Source organism: Macrobrachium nipponense, chromosome 33, assembly GCF_015104395.2.
Source record: "Macrobrachium nipponense isolate FS-2020 chromosome 33, ASM1510439v2, whole genome shotgun sequence".
NCBI lineage: Eukaryota > Metazoa > Arthropoda > Malacostraca > Decapoda > Palaemonidae > Macrobrachium > Macrobrachium nipponense.
In genome coordinates, this window is record NC_087219.1 from 4,268,529 (window position 1) to 4,288,736 (window position 20,208).

At 41.6% G+C, this 20,208-nt stretch overlaps 2 long non-coding RNA genes across 2 annotated transcripts in view; both read left to right on the plus strand.

Annotated features, from left to right (window-relative positions):
• The window catches only part of LOC135202930 (uncharacterized), a 473,176-nt gene that overhangs the window by 284,618 nt on the left and 168,350 nt on the right, over window positions 1-20,208 (plus strand). The gene's annotated exons all lie outside the window — the stretch shown is intronic.
• Window positions 9,374-20,185, plus strand: LOC135202928 (uncharacterized). The gene is made up of 3 exons (XR_010311825.1): window positions 9,374-10,228; window positions 16,323-16,444; window positions 18,427-20,185. It is a non-coding gene; the product is annotated as an uncharacterized LOC135202928 (long non-coding RNA).

Sequence of the window (20,208 nt, forward strand, 5' to 3'; positions counted from 1 at the left end):
TCGTCCGGTTCTCCTTCACCTAAACGAGGGTGGAAGGACTCAGATCTATCTAGGCCACTGATAAGGCACTGGAAGGAACCCGCGTTTGACTCGAGCCCAGAGCGCTTCTCGGAGGAAGCCCCCTCTTCTATCAAGAAGGCCAAGATGGTCTCGACGTCTCCACGATCGGTAGTTGAGGATCGCACACCTTCGAGGTCTCCTGCTTCTTCTATTGAAGAGGACGCTGGTGTGGCTTCCAAGAGGATTTTGTTAGCTGTGCAAGAACAGTTAGCCTCTTTAGTCGGAGTTCTTTCGAGGGATCCCCCTCGCAAAAAGGACGCTAGACTTCCTATTAAGAAGTCTCGTCTCCTTTCACCTGCCAGACATGAAGCGTCCTCCAGGCTTACGGTACCAGATAGACTAGATAAGTCTTTCAGTCCCGAACAGCTTTCTAGGCATGAAGAGCCTTACAAGCGCGAGACGTCTTCCAGGCGCGAAGATTCTAACTGGCGTCAGGAGCTAGCCGAGCGCGTTGCACCAGACAAGGATACTCTCAGGCGCGAGACTCCAGCCAGGTTCGAGACGCCAACCAGGCACGAGAAATCAGCCAGGCGCGAGGAGTCAGCCAAGTGCGAGGCGCCAGCCAGGCGCGAGGAGTCAGCCAAGCGCGAGGCGCCAGAACAATCGGCGGGCGTCAGCCAGGCGCGAGACGCCCCAGCCAAGCAACAAGCTCCAGCCAAGCGCGCAAAGCGCCAAAGCCAAGGCGCGAAGCGCCAGCCAAGCGCGAAGCGCCAGCCAAGCGCGAAGAGCTTGCCAGGCGTGAGAAGTCAAGCAGACGCGCCAGCCAAGCGCGAAGAGCTTGCCAGGCGTGAGAAGTCAAGCAGACGCGAGACACCTAGTAGACTTGAGAGAGAATCTGTTCACTCGATGAGTCCCTCTCCTAGTAGGAGTTTGTCTCCATAAGAGAGAGAAGTTGGTGAAGATCCTCTCGTATTTCAAGCGGATTCTCCTCACGGGTTGGACGTAGATTCGGAAGACGAGACTAATGGTAGAGAAGGCTTCTCTAACTATAGAATATTGACGGACCTTCTTTTGCAAGAGTATGAAGATTCGTTGACTCCTGCTGCTCCTCCTTCGCCTCGATCACTTTTTTCAATGCGATCGTACCTAAGTCTTCGTCGGTTTTGAAGATGAGACCGACTATCTCTATGAAGAGAGCTCTACAGTCGCTTGACAAGTGGATGTTGTCAAAGAAGGAACTGGTCAAAACCACCTTCTGTATGCCTCCAGCCATACTTTCTGGAAAAAGAGGTGTGTGGTACCGAACTGGGGAGAACATGGGCCTTTCTCTCCCAGCATCGGCTGAAGCTGATTTTTCAAACCTTAGTTGATTCATCGCGTAGACACGCTTTGAACGGAGCTCGTGTGACTTGGTCGATTTCTGAGACTGATCATCTCCTCAAGGGACTCTTCCATATTTTGGAAGTCTTTAATTTCCTAGACTGGTCCCTTGGGGTGATGTCTAAGAAGGCTCATGACTCGGAAGGTCTAGACCCCGAAGTCATTCTTAGTATACTGTCATGTATTGACAAGGCAGTACAAGACGGATCGGGAGAAGTCTCCTCCCTCTTTGGAGCGGTAATCCTTAAGAAGAGGAGTATTTTTAGTGCCTTTTTAACCAAGGCGGTTTCACACTCACAGAGAGCAGCCCTGGTTTTTGCTCCTATGTCAGACTTCTTGTTTCCTTCTCAGTTAGTGAAGGACATTTCTCGCTCACTGACTGAGAAGGCGACACAAGATCTTCTCCTTCAGACTGCAAGGAAGAAGAGACCCCTTGTTGCGGTTGACAAGAAAGGACCTACTTCTATTGTTCAGCCCTTTCGAGGAGGCCCTCCCTCCAGAGCTCCCTCAAAAAGGAGAGGTCCTGAGAGGAGAGGTAGACCTACTTCCCGTCCCTTTAAGAAAGGGAAGTGAGACAGCCAGCCTCCAAACACCAGTAGGTGCCAGGCTTCTCGAATTTGCAGACGCCTGGACATTCATAAACTCGGACGCCTCTTCGATGTCAATAATCAGGAAGGGATATCTTATCCCCTTCCAGGACAGTCCTCCCCTAACGACTATTCCGCGGGAACTGTCAGCCAGATACAGGGACCCTGTACTGAGGGATACTCTTTGTCTGATGGTGGATCAAATGTGGGACAAAAGAGCTATAGAATTAGTACTGGAGCAAAACTCTCCGGGGTTTTACAATAGTCTTTTTCTGGGTGCGAAAGCCTCGGGGGGCTGGAGACCGGTACTAGACATCAGCGCTCTGAACAAGTTTGTTCTAAAGGAGAAGTTCTCTATGGAGACTTCGGCCTCAGTCCTTGCGGCTTTACGACAAGGAGATTGGATGGTGTCTCTGGATCTACAGGACGCTTATTTTCATGTCCCGATTCACCCTTCTTCGAAGAAGTACCTCCGTTTCATGACGGGGGGAAGGATCTTTCAGTTCAGGGCCTTGTGTTTCGGCCTGTCCACAGCTCCTCAGGTCTTCACAAACCTGATGAAGAATGTGGCGCGTTTTCTTCACCTCAAAGGCGTCAACATCTCTCTATATCTGGACGATTGGCTCATCAGGGCCAGAACAGAGAGACAGTGTTTGGAGGACCTTTCTTTGACCCTAAACCTGATAGTCGTTGGGACTACTCGTGAACCTCGAGAAGTCACAGCTGATCCCCAGACAGAACTTAGTCTATCTGGGGATTCAGATGGATTCTCGGGGTTTTCGAGTATTTCCTTCGCAAGAGAGAATCGTGAGAGGCTTGGAAAAAGTCTCTCTCTTCTTAGGGAAAGAACGAACTTCGGCGAGGGAATGGTTAAGCCTTCTAGGGACCCTTTCCTTGCTCGAACAGTTCTTTCCTCTAGGAAGACTTTATCTTCGTCCTCTTCAGTTTTTCCTAAGGAGATCACTCTAAAAGAGAACAAGGGAATTTCTCTGGAAGTTCCGAACCCAAGCCGAGTGTTATATTCAGACGCATCGGAGAAGGGTTGGGGAGCAACACTAGGACCGAGAGAGGTGTCAGGCACCTGGAAGGCAGCACAGGTGTCCTGGCACATAAATTGCAAAGAACTTCTTGCAGTACACTTGGCTCTAAAGTTCTTCGAACCTTTTGTGACAAACAGTGTGGTCCAAGTGAATTGTGGACAAACACTTACCGCCCTCCTACATTCGGAAACAAGGAGGAACACACTCCTTGTTCCTATACGAAATAGCAAGAGATCTGCTACTTTGGACCTCCCAGAGGAACATCTCCCTCCTGACAAGATATGTTCAGGGTACGAGAAACATCAGGGCAGACAGACTGAGCAGGAGAAGCCAGGTCCTTCACACAGAGTGGACCCTTCACTCAGAAGTGTGTCAGAGTCTTTGGTCTCTTTGGGGCACTCCTCATGTAGACCTGTTCGCCACATTCCTTTCCAAAAGGCTGGAAGTCTTTTGCTCAGTGGTGGAAGACCCAAGAGCTCTCGTGGTCGACGCCTTCCTGCTAGATTGGTCTCATGTAGACGTGTACGCTTTCCCCCCTTTCAAAATCCTGGGGCAAGTGTTGAGAAAGTTTGTAGCGTCCAACGGAACAAGAATGACCCTGATAGCCCCCTTTTGGCCAGCACAGGATTGGTTTGCAGAGGTGCTGGAGTGGACAGTAGACTTCCCCAGATCCCTTCCAAGAAGGATGGATCTTCTCAGACAGCCACACTTCGAGAGGTATCATCAAAACCTCCCCGCTCTCGCTCTGACTGCCTTTCGACTATCGAAAGACTTGTCAGAGCGAGAGGGTTTTCTCGCAAAGCTGCAAGCGCTATCGCTAGAGCCCGCTGAGCTTCCACTAGACGAGTCTTATCAGTCTAAGTGGGAGGTTTTTAGAAGGTGGTGTAAGTCTAAGAAGTTGTCCTCCTCCAGTACCTCTGTAACCGAAATCGCTGATTTCCTTTTGTTCCTGAGAGAGGACTCTCACTTGTCTGTATCTACTATAAAAGGATACAGGAGCATGCTTTCGGCAGTATTCAGAAATAGAGACCTAGAGCTTGCGGATAATAAAGATCTACACGACCTTATTAGATCGTTTGAAACAACAAAGTCTAAGGAACTAACTCCTCCCAGCTGGAACCTGGATGTAGTTCTCAAGTTCCTTTCGTCTGAAAGATTCGAGCCTCCTCTTAGCTTCGTTTAGGGATTTAACGAGGAAATGCTTGTTTCTCTTATCTTTGGCGACAGCCAAAAGAATTTGTGAACTTCATGCCCTTGAAGATGAAGTCGGATTCAACAGAGACTCGGCCTTCTGCTCGTTTAGAACACTTTTTCTAGCGAAAAACGAAAACCCCTCGAATCCCTGGCCCAAGAGATTCGAGATTAAAGGCTTATATCAAGTCTCGTGGGTAGAGAAACAGAAAGGTCTCTTTGCCCTGTAAGAGCCCTGAAGTTCTACTTACACAGGAAGAAACAAATGGGAGGCTCTAGGCAAGGTCTTTGGTGTTCGATTAAGGACCCCACAAGAATCATGTCAAAGAATGCATTAGCTTTCTTCATAAGGAGCGTCATTACAGATCCTCACAAGTTCTGTCCTGACGACTCTTTTCCACTCTTAAGAGTAAAGGCTCATGAAGTGAGAGCAGTGGCGACGTCTCTCTCTTTTCAGAAGAATATGTTGCTAAAGAAAATCCTTGATACGACATATTGGAGGTGCAACTCGGTATTTGCATCTCACTATCTTAAAGACGTTCGCGTGACCTACGAGAAATGTTTTTCTCTGGGGCCTTTCGTATCGGCGGATACGATACTGGGTACGGGAGCAAACACCAATCCTTAACTTTGTACATACCTTCTACTAGATATGTTCTAGATTTCTGCTGACAAAGAGGGCTCGGTGCTGCACAGGCGGCCAGTCACTGTTGTTCAGTAAGGAACTCTTGTGATATCTTTTGGAGGAGTATAAATTTTTTTTTTTTTTTTTTTTTGGAATTTTTGTATGTATGCGTATTAGGTTTTCGAGTTATGGTTGTTTGTAATAAGTTCGGGGATAACTCAGAACAATTCTTTATACTAACATGGTGGTTAGGATCAGGTGGTTGGGATTGGTTGTGCGCTCCTTCATAAGGTGTATTGTCATAGAAGTGGTCCAGTACCCATTGACAAAGTCCTTTCAGGCTCTGCCGAGTAAGCGGTTTCATACCCATCGGCAGACCCACAAGAACTCTTAGCCATAGATCACATATCTCGCTAAAGTCTTGAGGTGATGCAGACTACCGGGCAACAACCACGAAGTCTACCACCTATCAGGTAGGAACCAAGGTTTTTTCTTTTATACCTACAACATATGTTGTTTACCTGTCTATTCCATTTTAGCTGTCTCTTACCCTCCACCAAAGGGTGCCAATCAGCTAAGTATATATCTGACAGGTAAGTTCATTGTATGAAAATGATAGTTATAATACAATAAAGTTTTATACATACTTACCTGGCAGATATATACGATTAATGGCCCACCCAGCCTCCCCGCAGGAGACAGGTGGAAGAGAGAAAATATGATAGAAAACGGGAATGGTTCCTAGTCCTGCCACCCAGGGCAGGGCGGTAGATCACCTGACCTACCTGTAGCGAGTGGCGCGAAATTTGAATTTCTGTCGGGGACGACGGAGTCTTAGCTAAGTATATATCTGCCAGGTAAGTATGTATGAAACTTTATTGTATTATAACAATATCATTTTTATTGTATACTTACCGAACAATTATGATTATACCCACCCTCCTCCCAATAGGTGGACGGACGGGCAGAAAGAATTGGATTCACCTGGGCAGTTGTACCTGGTTCTCCCGCGAGTGGAGGGAGATGATGTCATCACCACCAGTGGTGGCGACGCCTACGCGCCAAATTTGAATTTAGTCTCCTGCCGCTCGTGAAAATCACGGCTGTATAATTGTTCGGTAAGACACTACAATAAAAATCAATATTTTACATATTTATGATGATTAATTTGAAAATATTTGTTATTGAAAAAGTAACTCGATTGCTGACTCAAATTCAAGTATATAATTATTTTTTGGAATTAGAAAGTTTTTTAAGTCCTGTATTATGACGTCACGACATCTTGACTTTCGTACCAATTGTAAATGAATTGCTGTACTCAACTTTCTTGCAGAACAGTTTACCAGTTATTCATGCAGATTGTTATCAGCTATTCACGTAATTGTTATAATCGTAATGCCCATATATATCGTTATTATTTACTTTTTGGATAGGGTAAAAAACCGCATGGTACAGGGGTGGACCATGTACGATCAACGTGAACAACCCCCCAAAAAAGTACATTATAACACGTCCTGACATCAGAGATGGGCATCAGTCGCGACTTCTTGTTGGTGAGAAACGGAACTAAATAAAACTTCATTTTACTAATGAAAATTTCATGTTTTACTATTTGTTTAAATAATTATCTAGTGCACGCTTTGTTGTCGTCTTTTACCAAAACTAGTTTCCTTAAAAATGTCGTGGCAAGGAACCGTTTCACGATTGTTGTGATGAAAGTGCCCCAGCGTCTATGGGTACAAGTGGTGTGCGGATTTAGCACAGGAAATGGGAAGTTTGTCGACACAAGCGACTCCGCAAACGTCGAGATGGCTTTAATCTTCTAAAGTTTTTTAATCGTAAGTAAAAATTTCGAAAGCGTTTTGATGTTGTGGGCCAGCATAGGCCACCCTTTTCATTATCCTCTGTTTAAATCTTAAAATATGGCCTTAATTTCTAACTGTGGAGAAAATACTTTCTTCGAAAGGAGAGTAGAGGTCTTTAGCTCCTTCTCTCACCAACAACAACTCATGGCTGATGACCATCTCCGGTGTCAGAACATGTTAAAAGTACTTTTTCGGAGGGTGGCAGCCGTGATAGTTGGTGAGTTGGCCAGTCCATGCTGTGTTTTACCCTATAGCCTTTCTCAATGTTTAGTACTAGTCACTTCACGGGGTCCAGTGGGGGAGCCATATCCCCCCCACCCCCTCCTTGCCAGGTCAGGTCAGTAGCCCGGGATTGGTATATCTATTGTGTGTGAAGCCTTACACTAAATATCAATCTGGGGTAATTCTACGGAATAGTTCCGCACGGACTGCAAGTAACGTAACCGCGGATACGACTTCCACTAGGGATTGGGGCGTCCAGTGTATTTCGCCTTGTTTAGTACTGGCCCCTGGGGGTTAATTACAGTCGTCTGAATAAATATTACTTAAAACTCTTGTTCAGTAGGTAAAACTGCACAAAAAAACCGCAACTGCCATAGTCTAAGCCGCCGCGGAATAGTACTGTAGTTCTACCCAATCTGGGTATAGTCTGTTAATAACCTTTCTCAATGTTTAATGTCACTTCACGGGGTCCAGTGGGGGCCATATCCAACCCCCCCCCCCCCCCCACCCCCTCATTGCCAGGTCAGGTCAGGTCAGGGCACGGTGGCCCACTTAAGTCAGGTTTGGGAGGAAAGTCTGGTTAGGCCTTGGGCAGGAACTGTATCTGTCTGAATTGGCCCTTAGTCTAAACAATATAGGAAATTATTATTATAGTATTATTATTATTTATTTTTTATTTTTTGCTCTATCACAGTCCTCCAATTCAACTGGGTGGTATTTATAGTGTGGGGTTCCGGCTTGCATCCTGCCTCCTTAGGAGTCCATCACTTTTCTTACTATGTGCGCCGTTTCTAGGATCACACTCTTCTGCATGAGTCCTGGAGCTACTTCAGCCTCTAGTTTTTCTAGATTCCTTTTCAGGGATCTTGGGATCGTGCCTAGTGCTGCTATGATTATGGGTACGATTTCCACTGGCATATCCCATATCCTTCTTATTTCTATTTTCAGTTCCTGATACTTATCCATTTTTTCCCTCTTTCTCTTAAACTCTGGTGGCACATGGTATTGCAACATCAATGAGTGATACTTTCTTCTTGATTTTGTCAATCAGCATCACGTCTGGTCTATTTGCACGTATCACCCTATCTGTTCAGATACCATAGTCCCAGAGGATCTTTGCCTGATCTTTTTCTATCACTCCTTCAGGTTGGTGCTCGTACCACTTATTACTGCAAGGTAGCTGATGTTTCTTGCACAGGCTCCAGTGGATGGCTTTTGCCACTGAATCATGCCTCTTTTTGTACTGGTTCTGTGCAAGTACCGGACATTCGCTTGCTATGTTGTTTATGGTTTCATTTTTCGTATTGCACTTCCTACATATGGGAGAGATGTTATTTCCGTCTATCGTTCTTTGAACATATCTGGTTCATAGGGCCTGATCTTGTGCCACTGTTATCACTCCTTCAGTTTCCTTCTTGAGCTCTCCCCTCTGTAGCCATTGCCATGTGTCATCACCTGGCTAGTTCTTTAGTTTGTCTTGTGTATTGTCCGTGGATTGGTTTGTTGTGCCAGTCCTCTGTTCTGTTTGTCATTCTCCTGTCTCTGTATATTTGTGGGTCTTCGTCTACTTTTATCAGTCCTTCTTCCCATGCACTCTTGAGTCACTCAGCTTCACTGGTTTTCAGATATTGCCCCAGTACTCTGTTCTCGATGTTGACGCCATCCTCTATACTTAATAGTAGTCCTCTCCCTCCTTCCTTTCTTGTTGTGCATAGTCTGTCCGTATCTGCTCTTGGGTGTAGTGCTTTGTGTATTGTCATGTTTCCTAGTTTTCTGGTCTATGCTGTGGAGTTCTGCCTTCGTCCATTCCACTATTCCTGCGCTGTATCTGATTACTGGCACTGCCCATGTGTTTATGGCTTTTATCATATTTCCTGCGTCGAGTTTTGGCTTGAGTATCGCCTTGAGTCTCTGCATATATTCTTTCCTTCATCTCTTGGGGTTTTATATCCCCTCCTTCCATTATTCCCAGGTATTTGTATCCCATCTCATCTATGTGTTTGATGTTGCTCCCATCTGGTAGCTTTATCCCTTCTGTCCTTGCTACTTTGCCCTTTTGTATGTTGACTAAGGCACATTTTTCTATTCCAAACTCCATCCTGATGTCCCCAGATACAATCCTTACAGTCTGGATTAGGGTATCTTATTTCCTTTGTGCTCTTACCATACAGCTTGATGTTTTAGTAAACATCAGATGGTTAATTCTGTCGCCTCTTTTCTTGAGATGGTACCCGGCATCCATCTTCTGCAGTACTTTTGTCATAAGAATCATGGCTACTATGAAGAGTAGTGGGGATAGTGAGTCGCCCTGGAAGATCCCTCTCCTGATATTAACCTCTGCTAGTCGTATTCCAGATCTTGTAAGTATTGTATTCCAGTTGCACATTGTATTTTTGAATATATACTGGGACTTGTTACCAGTGTTGAAGGGTTTTTAATTGCTACCTGAAGTTTACTCATATGGTTAATTAACTTTGTGTCCTAGAAACTTTATTTAGAAAAGTAGTTTGATCATTTTTAAGTTGTAATTACTGTCTTGGGGGTGGTATGATATCTGTATTATGTCTTGTGTAACTGGTTAGGTATGTAAGGTTGTGTTACCTACAGTGCAGCACCCTGTAGAAAAGTAGTGCTGTCAGTGCACCTCACGTGGTACACTATAGACATTAATTTCAACTTCTTTGCTGCAGTCTCCCTTTGACCCCAAGCTGCAACTTCTTTCATTCCTTTTGCAGTGTACCTCTGTTTATATTGTCTCCCATCTGACTTTCCACCCTCTCCTTACATTTGTTTCATAGTGCAGCAGACATACGCATGAAAATGTTCGTGCCTTCTGACGGCTCTGACTGTGTTACATGAGAACCAGATTATATTTCCCATTTTTTCAAATATTTCCATGGATTAGCAACCATGAAACTATTCACATTTCTGTGTCTGTAGAAGGATTAGTATAACAAAGTACACAGTGGGAGGAGGAGGATGGTTTGACTTAGTCTCAGATTAGGCCAGTGAAGTGTCATCATGATGTGTCAGATGTGAGGTTTTGGTTACATTTACCATTGCTTTGAGGAAGTAGCAGGTTAGGCTTACTGGTGTCATGAGTCAATAGATTGCTGTAGATTTTTACCAAAAGAAATTAGTTTTTATTAGATGTCTGAACTAATTTTAACTTTTGCAGGCTGGCTTGCAGGGGTGGCCAGCCAAGGTTGCAAAACTAGGTCCAATTTTCGGCAGAGCCCACGTAATAAGCCCTGTCTCCCCATGAGGCAATTTCTTAACTACAGAGGGGCAGTTTCAGCATGCTTGAGTGATAACCAGGTAATTTATGCAATCACTGTTTCTTTTGTTAACCAAGAATTACTTCCTGGGAATTTTTGATGTTTGCCTCTGTTGTCATTATGTGGGTAAGTGGACACTGAATCTCCTCAAGAGTAACATGAATTAATGCATTCTGATTCATTGGTATTGTATACTATGCATCACATTCTATCTACCAGTGGTTATTTTTCGGTCCTGTGCAGAATTTGTAAGAGGTGTCTGTCCACTCCTGTCAGTGTCACTGAGAGTGATGGATGCTTCCAAGTTGAGAGATGTTTCAATGTCTTCAAGTGCCAAAGGATGTTTTATGGGTACTACATCCATTTCTTAATTTAGGGTGGTTTATCGCAGTAGTTATTGTTGGCATGGCAGCTAAAGGCAGTCAATTAACAGCTGGCAGCTATCTGGTTTGTCGTGTTGATTTGCCTTCCTATTTCTCAGTGCCCTACGGTTTCCATTTCGCAGTTTTCCCAACCTTCAGCCTTTGAGATCCGTTAAGGCAATGCAGTATTATGTCGTTATTTTAAAAAAAAAATTTTATTTTTTATTTTTTTGGGAGTCTAGAGATATGGCACTGAGTTCCATTCTTGATATTTTATGAACTTGAACTGTGCACCTATCCAGAAGTTTCTCGTCACAGTATATTTGTGATCAACAGGAGGTATTACTCTGTGGGAGGAACCCTGCACTCAGGACTGAAATAAGTACTTCTGTGCTCATTCTGTCTACTTATCTTGCATTCATGGGATATGCTTCTCATATCTTTTTTTTTTTTTTTTTTTTTTTTTTTTTTTTGCAGTGCTGAAGTGGGTTTGTTAATCATCTTTGTCATTTCATCAGACATATTAGTACTTGCCACATCACAAACATCACAACTTTTTTAAGCTCCACATCATGAATGTTAACCAAGCTTTTTTCCAATTCTCCTATCTTCAGTGTCAACTATGAATAAAGCCACCATATGTTAGTTGTCATTTCCTAGAGGTAGCCGGGAATGCCCTCATCAACTTCGATCCCCATGAGTGGCCTTCCATCACTGACCCCCTGCCCTGAGCTGCAGATCTGCCCCTAGCGGAAAGGGCAGATAGGAGGGCCAACTTTGGTTGACCTGCCGCCGCCCCTGCTGCCGCCGCCCCTGCTGACAACGCTCCTGCTGCCGCCGCCCCTGCTGACAACGCCCCTGCTGACGACGCCCCTCTTGCTGCCGGCCCCGCCATCACCGCTTCTCGTTCGGTAGTGGACCCTGTGTGTAGGCTGCAGCCAGGGGATCACACACTGGAGGCCCTAGAAGGGCGAAGGCAGAAACGGTGCTGGGTGTGCCATATGAATGGCAGAAGGAGAGACACCCAATTCTTCTGTCGTACCTTCAAAATTGCTCTTTGCAGGATAGGGGACTGTGACCATAAATACGACACTCCGGTCATGTATTGGAGTGTGCCCAATAAACCGACAGCGGAGGGCGCACGAGGCCGTCGGGCCCATCAGCAGTAAGGGCACGCGTCTCCCTCCTCCACCTGTACCTCGTCATGTCGAGAGGAAAAAAATGCAAAACTCTTCAATGGAGGAAGGAGAAAACAAGAATAGAATGAAGAGTCAGGATTACGAGTGAGTATTCTGCATTTATTTTATATATATTTTTATATTTATTACAAGTTTTTATATATCCGTATCTGTGCATGATAAAATAATAATAAGACATTTCATTGTATGCGAAAAGAAAAGTGTCACCTGCGTTCCTTTTATTTATGTATTGGTACCAGAATCGAAAAATGTAATATACAGTAGTACCTCGAGATACGAAAGGCTCTACTTACAAAAAACTCGAGATACGAAAGGCTCTACTTACAAAAAACTCGAGATACGAAAGGCTCTACTTACAAAAAACTCGAGATACGAAAGCCAATGCGAAAAATTTTACTGCTCTACATACGAAAAGTTTTCAAGATACGAAAGGTTCTTGCTGTAAAGTCCCGAGATTCGCCCGAACCACCGAGAACAATTTTAAAACTCCCGCGCTGCCAACTGAGTAAACTCGCCACCATCCTCCCGCTCTCCCATTGGTTCCTGATGCTAGTCACCCCATAAGGTCCTGCTCTCCTATTGGTCAGCAGCTACCCCTTGTGCTTTAAGTATTCTATTGGTAAAAGGATGCTGTAAATTGAAAAACTTAGTCATGCAATACATTTAATAAAAAAAAATAAAAAACACATTAGGTAAAAGATAGAATAAAGAATAGAAATGAATGGTTGATTATACTGTTTGGTAGTTTCAGTAGTTGAAGAGAGATAATGAAAATTTAATGGCTTACTGTGTAAAGTGATTGCTTGCTCGTCGTTCGATACTCGTAAGTGCTGGACGGTAAACAGATTTTTTTTTTTTTTTTTTTTTTTGTTGGAAGCTTTTTTTTTTTTTTTTTTTTTTTTATTATAGTTAATGGTTACTTAATAAGTTCTTGATGCACTGACATGGCATTTTTGACCATTTTCCACTTGTTGCTTATGTTTGTCAGAGTACAATTATTCTGCTTCAAAATGACACTAGCACGAGTGCCATGTTAGGAATAATGACATCACAGAGAACGTATAGTCTTATGTTGTCTGACAGCATCTCTGTCTCTGGGACAGACAGGACGTGAGCGAGTCCTAGGCCAGACCTGAAATCTTCATACTAAACAATTTCACCTTAATTGTCATTTTATACCTCCAGAGATCCCTTGATCATTGAGTCTAATTCCGTCCAGGTCATGAAGTGTCCAGGTATGGTAATTAGTCATGTAATGTCATCAGCACTTGACTTGAGGCACTCGGTGGTTATATTTTCTATATCATTTGAGCTCTTTCAGTTTATTCTGTTTTGTGCACTCTTCTGTCTCCATTCCCACCAGATAGCAATGCAGACAGAATTTTTCAGCCTTTTAATCCTCCTCTTATTCAATGTCATTTCTTCTGTCTTATGTCCAGCCACTGGGATTGGCTGAAAGTAGTACCCCAGTGCATGTCTTTACAGCCTCATTTTCATGAATAGTTGTAATTCTCTTTGGTCCAGGCTTTCATGTATGGTTTTCCACCATAATAGCAGAACCTTCTTATTGGTCCTTGTTTCATGTTATTTCTTCATACTAACTGTTCCACATCCCTTGTCCAAACCATAGAGATTTTTGAGATCAGTGTCTCTTTCCACTTGCTGCTCAGCTCTACTTCACATGATACTCTCATACACTTGCTAAGATTCTCATCAGTTTTCACCCCCTGCAGGAACATAGCTGTGCCTTCAGTGCACCTGATGTGGTGCACTGCAGGCACTGCTAAAGGGTGTATTCAGCATCCCATCAGCCTTCCAGCCTTTGTCTTTTATCTACATTCCCACCTCCTTTCTTCAAGTTTTGCTCTCCAGCCTTTCTTAACTGTTATGTCTCAGTGCAACTGAAGGTTTCCTGCCCAGTTTCCACATTTTGACCCTCGTAGTTCCTGTCGTTTATAATCTGAATTGATCTATCTCGCTGTCCAGCTGCTCCAACACCCTTTTCTCTTGAGTGCTGAATGGCCAAGAGTGTCCCAGTGCTTGGCTTGGCAGCCTAAATTTCATAAAATCAACTTACCTGTTGTCACCTGCTTTCAAAGTAGTCTCCTCCTTCTTTGCAAGGGCCACTTTTTTGCTGCAAAGAGTAGTATGGGCCATATAAATGCACCCAGTGGTCTTTTTACTTAATTGTAGCTGCTGGTATTTCCTTTTTCATACAACTTTTACTTAATTGTAGCTGCTGGTATTTCCTTTTTCATACCAGCTTTTACTTAATTGTAACTGCTGGTATTTCCTTTTTCATACCAGCTTCTCAAGCAGCATTTCTTCAAGGCTGATTTGATATGCAGCGTCAAATTCAAAACTTACGTTTATGGTGTTTATATAGAATGAAGCCAAAGGTTCTGGAATCCGTTGAATACCAGCATGAGAAATTGGAGAGTACAACGTGTGTCTAGTAGCAAAAACAAATAATTTGTAAAACGGATAAAAATACGGTGAAGTCAAGAGATAAAAGATAAGAAAAAGTGCTTTAGCAACCCTTGAGTAAGAAAAGACCAAATGTGTGACTGTGGAAGACCTTGACACAGTCAGTGTTGGAGATTTGTGTTTTATGTTTTTCATGAAGCCAAAAAGTTTGCATCTTGGATGACCTGGCAGCTGTGGTGAAAGCCACAGGCATACTTGATAAAGCAAAACTATTGAACAGTGAATTAAATAGATTTGAGCAGGCTTGTCATTATTCAGTAGATGGTGTGGCTGCATAACCTAATTCTGTTTTGGGTGGAATGATTAGAATTTCAAATGCTTTATGTGTAGAGCTGAATATCTTCATTACAGTTTAGTGGAGTAACATAACTTAAGTGGTAGTGTAAGGTTCTTGTAGAAATATTGAATCCGTTTGACTTGTAAATGACATTTTTGTGCACGTTTGCAGTTCCTCGTATTATTGGATGTGGTGTCTTCAGGAACCTATGCATCCAGTAAGTGGCTAGTGCAATCACTGAATCTCAGAGTGCACTGCAGTCATTAAAAAAAGTTTCTTTGCAGCCTCCCTTCATCCCATAGCTACAACCCCTTTCATTCCTTTTACTGTACCTCTGTTCATATTCTCTTTCATCTAACTTTCTACCCTCTCCTAACAATTGTTTCATAGTGCAACTTTCAAGATTTTCCTCATATTACACCTTTCAAACCTTCTTGACACTATTTCTCTTTCAGCGCTGAATGACATCATAGGTTCTAGCACTTGGCCTTAGTCCTAAATTTTATATTCCATTCCATGACCCTATGCAACATGCTTCCATGGCATTGAAACCTTGTTATGCAAAATAAAGAACTGAGAAAGTGGTTTAGTTGTTCAGATAACTGCTGTACACAAATTTTAAGTTACAGTTGTTAACAAAGACAATATAAATAAAACTTGTAATTGAATCAAGTAAGAAAGAAGTAAGATACATTTTGTTTGAATAGACAATACTAAGCCAGCAAGGCAAATGAAGATGTGGTTCAAAGTATTGTTTTTGTGGTCACGAGATGACAAGAATTTGTCAATCAAGTAATCTTTTGAGGTTATGAATGGTTGGCAATAATTAAATGATAATGTCTTTAGTACATTTTTAAACTGAATATTCTGTTAAACACCAATCTTCCGTAGTGGACATTAAAAACCAAGTGGTTCAGTGTATAACCTTGGCACATCGGCTCAGGTGTAGATAGTTGACAAAGCAAGTGTTGTTTTAGAATTAGTTAGTGTAGCTGTGGCTATAACACCCACTTCTTGTAGTGTAGTGTAAATATTAATATGTACAGACTTTTCCTGTTGTGTAATTTCCAAAAACCAATTGTAATATTTACAAGTTGCATTTTTTGAGTTTTGGTTTAAAAAGGTTGATGAAGTATGAAAATATATATAGTATATTGTTTGACTTGTTTTTGTTTGAAAAATAATTTACAAGTGATTTGAAATTTGCTGGTAAGGGTTGAATCTTTTGTAGTATTCGCATGTAAATATCATTATTATTAATTTGTGATTTAGGTTTCATGTTGTGAATGAAATAGACTCCCTTTGTAAGCTTGTTTGTGAACTAGGCCTCATATTCTGAAATTAACACCCCGTTTGTGAGCACAGTTGTTGATTGGGCTTCATGTTGTGAAATACACCCCTTTTCATGTTGTTTCACTTTGTTTTGTTTTATGTACAGCCCTCCGCGGTGATAATTCCCTCTCTGGCAGGCCCCGTATAAATCCAAAATAGTCTGCTGGGAAGGTTTCTTCCTGACATCTCACTTTTCTTGTTTTAATACAGTAGCGTCACACCTTATTGGGCATTCTGTCCTAATTGGACATTCAGGTAGAGAGAGAGCGAGCTTGTGCATAAAGTTGTATGTATGTATGTATGTATGTATGTATGTATGTATGTATGTATGTATGTATGTATGTATGTATGTATGTATGTATGTATGTATGTATGTATGTATGTATGTATGTATGTATGTATTAGATGCCATGATTCTTTCTGCTTAGTGAAATATGCTTGGTGACATTCATGTGAATGTCCAATTTTTCCTTTCAGAAATGAGTGCCCTGGAGTCATGCACAGATTAGTACAGTATATCTTACTGGTATCCCCATGGCGTGGATTTGTCAGACCTGTGGAGCCTTTCAAAGGAGCACATTACTGCCAATGAAGCCACAGTAAGTAACAAGGTTGTTTTAATAGTCATAAGCCTGTGAAAGGTTATTTAGAAACTAAATACTCAAACCTTATTCTATTAGTTTATTTAAAATATCATGCACAGCAGACAGCTAGTTCCACGTGACAGCACAAACCTTACTTAACCAGTCAGCTAACTTAAACCAAACTCAAGTTTAATTGAGGCTCTTTGAAACTTCCTTTTAGCCCCAAGCTGCAAACCTCCTTTGTTTCTTTTTGTACTTCTGCTCAAATTTGCCTTCTTCCGTAGTACTTTCCACCCTCTCCTAACAATTTTATTATAGTGCAACTGCAAAAGTTTACTTCCTGTTGCACCTTTCAAACCTCTACTCTCGGTTTTCCTTTTGGTGCTGAATGACCTCATAGGTGTCAGCACTCGACTTTTGGCCTAAATCTATATTCCTTCCGTCCTTCCTGCTGAAGGGAAGCCAGATTTGCTGAACAGCAGCACTGATAAGCAGTAAATGTGCCTCGCTGTCGAACGTCTCCCAGTTCCAGAGGTCCTTTATTCCTCGTACCTTAGGACTGAGGAACAGTCTCCCTACTGAGGATGTTGTGTGCAATATGTTGAGTTCCAAACAGTTGCAAAGCAGTTTTACAAAACTAATGTATATTATTTACTTACCAAGTTTTCATTTTTGAGTGTTTAAAATGCTGGGCTGGTCATTTTCCATAGCTTAGTATTATTAAGTGTTTTGTGGGAAAAGTTCTATAATTGCATTGCTATCACTAGTGGGAATTATTGGCAATCCATGCATGATATATGTTGGTGACACCTATGATACACCAGAGGTGTAGAGAAAGTGTTTTTATTTTGTACATTTCTTTATGTTTCTACTTGCATGTTTTTCTCCTCTGTGTTTTGTGTACATGTTCAGTGAAGGTGACACATTGCCTGTTAGTGGAAGGTTAGACTATTCCGGATGTGCCTGAGGCTAGGTTAGCTACAGCAGGCTTCAGTGCCAAGTTTCAGATGTCTCCATCTCATTGATGTATTTATCCACAGGCTCTTTTTTTTTCTGTAGGATTTTTTGTTTCCTATTTAATTTTATTATGGTGTATAATCTAGATTTTGAGACACCCGTCTTAGAGAACTTTGCCCATTAGTGGAAAGGATAAGCCTTGATACTTTGCTTGCTAATGGGAATTAGTGGGAAGGTTAGCTAGTTGGAATTGATAGGAAGGTTAGGCCATGATATGTTGGCTAGTCACATTGCTGCAAAGGGTTGCTGATGCCTGAACATCCCCAAATGGCATTTTGAATGACCTGTAGTACTCATGTGATCAAATTGACTGAGTCCCCATCTGGTAATTGGTCAGCAACCAAGCCTCAAGGCATCTGTAACTTAGCAGCAGCAGTTTATAATAAAAAAATTAAAAAAACTCAAGCTTTATACTATTATTTGATATGTACTAGTATTAGTCCAGACTTTAGTGTCTGTGGTATGTCTGTATGTACAAAAAAATGGTATATATGTGTTCCTTACCAGTGTGGTTCAGAGAGAATCTTTTGGAATAGAAATATCAAAATGGATCGTTACATTGCTTCCTTAATGTGCCAGAATTAGTTGCATTTAAGTTCCAAATAATGGTGAACTCTTGCTAAGGAGATATAAGGTTTATTGCACTGCTCAGGTATGTGACAAAAGGTGCAGATTCTGTCAAACCAATCCTATCTAATGACACAATGCAAGTACTACACATTTTCTTGACAGAATATTAGAGGGAAGATTTTTGAAGTGTTGGTCATCAATCATTGCAGATGTCTGTTTGTGTGTTGTATCATTGCCACTGATTGTGAGCAGCAAAAGTAGTATAGGCATTACAGGAAACTGAATTGATACTACGTTTCAGATTAAATTTTTATAAATCCTAGTCAGGTTGTTTACAGATTTTTTTTTATTGGAGTAATAGTATGATATAAAATTTTTGTTGCAGGATTTAACTATTTCATATTTTACAGGGAAGGAGAAACAGCACCGTGAACTAGGATGTTTTAAGTTGGAAGGTCTATTAAAATGTGGGAGATTTATCAAGTGCAGCCCAATGTCACACACCTGGACCTTAAAGATCTGCTCATGAAAACAACAATTTTCTGGGGAGTAAGTTGTATGGAGAGATTCACTATAAAGTTTGAAGTTAAAAGATATCTGCTGTCTAGTGGAACATTACTTGATGTCTTCACTGTTGTCTTGTCAGGTTTTGTTAAAAGATGAAGAGAGGTGTGCTCCAATGATTTTAAAATGCTGAAAATATTGACCTATATATACATACTACATGTAAATTAGTGTAACTTGAATGTGAACAATCTTTGACAACTGGTATTCTAGCAGGAATCAGTCAGGTACTTGTCATGCCTTTTAAAATCAAGCTAATCAATTAAGAAGAAATTTAATTGTAGAAAGGAGTCCAAAATTGTCTTAATATTTTATTATTAATTTGCCTGTCATTTTATTTGATTCACTTAAGAATCGTATATCAAATTAGGGTTACAAAATGAGCCACTTTCAATATTTCATTCACAATTATGTAAGTGAACAGTAAAATAAAGGTTTTAGTGATAATTTTGATTAGCTGAGACATAACATATAGTGTTCCTCAGGATAGTGCTCTCCGATCTATATACTGATTTTTGGATTTACTAGTGTCATACTTTTCAGGCCATGAAATTAAGATGATATAGTGCCATTTTTAATGCAGTGTGTATATGCTAGTGTCATACTTTTCAGGCCATGAAAGTAAGATAGTACAGTGTGTAGATAGTGCCACTTTTATTGTAGTTTGTATTTGCTAGTGTCATACTTTTCAGGCCATGAAAGTAAGGTAGTACAGTGTGCAGATAGAGCCATTTTATTGCAGTTTTGATTTGCCAGTGTCATACTTTTCAGGCCATGAAAGTAAGATAGTACTTTATGCAGATAGTATCACCTTTATTGCAGTTTGTATTTGCTAGTCATACTTTTCAGGCCATGAAAATCAGACAGTACAGTGTGCACATAGTGCTAATTGTATTGCATTTTGCAATTAGAGTATCACCTTAATGCATGTTGAAGTGTATAGCAGCCTAGACATAACATCTGAAGTTTTTCAGGATATTGTTTTTGGCTGTGCCAGTCTCATACTTTCAGGCCTTAAAAAAGAGATGTATGCTGCAGATAGTGCTACTTTCATTGTAATATGCAATTATCATTATCCCCTTAATGTATAATAATGTATGTGGCAGATAACCATATCATTATTGGAGTTTTAGAATTAATCTGTAAGTTGTGTAGTCTAGAGGGGATGAAGCTAAACTCTGGAAAAACCAAAGCTATTCATCAATCAATCCGTAGCCTGTTTCTGTTCTTCTGTTCCAGGACTCAAAAACTGTAGGTAACAGTGTCACAAGGCCTTTGCAATTAATCCTGTTGTGAATTTTTTTTTAGAAATAGTACATTGATGGATAAAATTTAAACTTATACTAATTAAAGACAGATCCTTTGGGAGCCATGTGAAGGTTGAATGAATTAGGGTTGGGCTGTGAAAGTACTACTCATGATGAGGCACTTAATTTGATCTCATTTTAAAGCACATTACTCACACTTTGTATTCGAATGCCAGAAGAAGGGCAAGACACACAAGTGAAGGTAAATGGACGCATTAGAAAATTGCTGGAAAGGTCACAGTATTGTAGGTGATACAAAGGCTCAAAGAACATACAAAGTATATGGCAAGAAGTTTTGGTATAAATATGTACGTATTAGCA